This window comes from Taudactylus pleione, unplaced genomic scaffold (assembly GCF_031769625.1).
Source record: "Taudactylus pleione unplaced genomic scaffold, aTauple2 ptg000967l, whole genome shotgun sequence".
Taxonomy (NCBI): Eukaryota; Metazoa; Chordata; class Amphibia; order Anura; family Myobatrachidae; genus Taudactylus; species Taudactylus pleione.
In genome coordinates, this window is record NW_028285368.1 from 12,507,501 (window position 1) to 12,510,000 (window position 2,500).

Genomic DNA, 2,500 nt, shown 5'->3' on the forward strand with positions numbered 1-2,500 from the left:
ACCAGGCCCAGCACTGCATAGCTTCCAAGATCAGACAAGATTAGGCATGTCCTCTGTGGTTTGACTGTAGGTGCTCATAAACCTTAACTTTAGACCTCTTTTACTTCTTAACTCAAGTAAATTAATTGATAAGTTGAAAAAATGTAATGTAAAATGTAATAGAAAAGAATGTTATGGCTATATAAAATTACCTACAGCACCTGGTATTCCCAGGTGGTCTCCCATCCAAATACTAACCAGGCCCAACACTGCATAGCTTCCAAGATCAGATGAGATTGGGCATGTCCTCTGTGGTTTGGCTGTAGATGCTCAGAAGTGTTAACTTTAGACCTCTTTTACTTCTTAACTCAAGTAAATTCATTGATAAGTTGAAAAAATGTAATGTAAAATGTAATAGAAAAGAAAGTTATGGCAGTATAAAATTACCTACAGCACCTGGGATTCCTGGGTGGTCTCCCACCCAAGTACTAACCAGGCTCAACACTGCATAGCTTCCAAGATCAGACGAGATTGGGCATGTCCAGTGTGGTTTGGCTGTAGGTGCTCAAAAACATTAACTTTAGACCTCTTTTACTTCTTAACTCAAGTAAATTCAATGATTAGTTGAAAAATGAAATGTAAAATGTAATAGAAAAGAATGTTAAGGCAGTATAAAATTACCTACAGCTCCTGGTATTCCCAGGTGGTCTCCCATCCAAGTACTAACCATGCCCAACAATGCATAGTTTCCAAGATCAGATGAGATTGGGTAAGTCCAGCGTGGTTTGGCTGTAGGTGCTCAAAATCATTAACTTTAGACCTCTTTTACTTCTTAACTCAAGTAAATTCATTGATAAGTTGAAAAAATTAAATGTAAAATGTAATAGAAAAGAATGTTTTGGCTGTATAAAATTACCTACAGCACCTGGTATTCCCAGGTGGTCTCCCATCCAAGTACAATCCAGGCCCAACACTGCATAGCTTACAAGATCAGACGAGATTGGGCATGTCCAGTGTGGTTTGGCTGTAGGTACTCAAAAGCATTAAATTTAGACCTCTATTACTTCTTAACTCAAGTAAATTCATTGATAAGTTGAAAAAATTAAATGTAAAATGTAATAGAAATGAATGTTATGGCAGTATAAAATTACCTACAGCACCTGGTATTCCCAGGTGTTCTCCCATCCAAGTACTAACCAGGCCCAGCACTGCATAGCTTCCAAGATCAGACGTGATTGGGCATGTCCTCTGTAGTTTGACTGTAGGTGCTCAAAAACCTTAACTTTAGACCTCTTTTACTTCTTAACTCAAGTAAATTCAATGATAAGTTGAAAAATGAAATGTAAAATATAATAGAAAAGAATGTTATGGCAGTATAAAATTACCTACAGCTCCTGGTATTCCCAGGTGGTCTCCCATCCAAGTACTAACCAGGCCAAACACTGCATAGTTTCCAAGATCAGATGAGATTGGGCAAGTCCAGCGTGGTTTGGCTGTAGGTGCTCAAAAACATTAACTTTAGACCTCTTTTACTTCTTAACTCAAGTAAATTCATTGATAAGTTGAAAAAATTAAATGTAAAATGAAATAGAAAAGAATGTTTTGGCTGTATAAAATTACCTACAGCACTTGGTATTCCCAGGTGGTCTCCCATCCAAGTACAAACCAGGCCCAACACTGCATAGCTTACAAGATCAGACGAGATTGGGCATGTCCAGTGTGGTTTGGCTGTAGGTGCTCAAAAGCATTAAATTTAGACCTCTATTACTTCTTAACTCAAGTAAATTCATTGATAAGTTGAAAAAATTAAATGTAAAATGTAATAGAAAAGAATGTTATGGCAGTATAAAATGATGTACAGCACCTGGTATTCCTAGGTGGTCTCCCATTCAAGTACTAACCAGGCCCAACACTGCATAGTTTCCAAGATCCGACGAGATTGGACATGTCCAGTGTGGTTTGGCTGTAGGTGCTCAAAAAGATTAACTTTAGACCTCTATTACTTCTTAACTCAAGTAAATTCATTGAAAAATAGAAAAAAATTAAATGTAAAATGTAATAGAAAAGAATGTTATGGCAGTATAAAATTACCTACAGCACCTGGTATTCCCAGGTGGGTTCCCATCCAAGTACTAACCATGCCCAACACTGCATAGCTTCCAAGATCAGACGACATTGGCCATGTCCAGTGTGGTTTGGCTATAGGTGCTGGAAAATATTAACTTTAGACCTCTTTTACTTCTTAACTCAAGTAAATTAATTGATAAGTTGAAAAAATTAAATGTAAAATGTAATAGAAAAGAATGTTATTGCTGCATAAAATTACCTACAGCACCAGGGATTCCTAGATGGTCTCCCATCCAAGTACTAACCATGCCCAACACTGCATAGCTTCCAAGATCAGATGAGATTGGGCATGTCCAGTGTGGTTTGGCTGTATGTGCTCTAAAACATTAACTTTAGACCTCTTTTACTCCTTAACTCAAGTAAATTCATTGATAAATTGAAAAAATTAAATGTA

The 2,500-nt window shown here is 37.0% G+C and overlaps 11 pseudogenes; all 11 read right to left on the minus strand.

The window, feature by feature from the left end:
• The window catches only part of LOC148470186 (5S ribosomal RNA), a 119-nt pseudogene extending 47 nt beyond the window's left edge, over positions 1-72 (minus strand).
• A 116-nt stretch (positions 73-188) lies between these two features.
• LOC148470187 (5S ribosomal RNA) lies at positions 189-307 on the minus strand (annotated as a pseudogene).
• A 116-nt stretch (positions 308-423) lies between these two features.
• Positions 424-542, minus strand: LOC148470188 (5S ribosomal RNA; annotated as a pseudogene).
• Positions 543-657: 115 nt separating this feature from the next.
• On the minus strand, positions 658-776 carry LOC148470189 (5S ribosomal RNA; annotated as a pseudogene).
• Positions 777-892: 116 nt separating this feature from the next.
• Positions 893-1,011, minus strand: LOC148470190 (5S ribosomal RNA; annotated as a pseudogene).
• A 116-nt stretch (positions 1,012-1,127) lies between these two features.
• On the minus strand, positions 1,128-1,246 carry LOC148470191 (5S ribosomal RNA; annotated as a pseudogene).
• Positions 1,247-1,361: 115 nt separating this feature from the next.
• Positions 1,362-1,480, minus strand: LOC148470192 (5S ribosomal RNA; annotated as a pseudogene).
• Positions 1,481-1,596: 116 nt separating this feature from the next.
• Positions 1,597-1,715, minus strand: LOC148470193 (5S ribosomal RNA; annotated as a pseudogene).
• Positions 1,716-1,831: 116 nt separating this feature from the next.
• Positions 1,832-1,950, minus strand: LOC148470194 (5S ribosomal RNA; annotated as a pseudogene).
• Positions 1,951-2,067: 117 nt separating this feature from the next.
• Positions 2,068-2,186, minus strand: LOC148470195 (5S ribosomal RNA; annotated as a pseudogene).
• A 116-nt stretch (positions 2,187-2,302) lies between these two features.
• Positions 2,303-2,421, minus strand: LOC148470196 (5S ribosomal RNA; annotated as a pseudogene).
• Between the last annotated feature and the right edge of the window lie 79 nt (positions 2,422-2,500).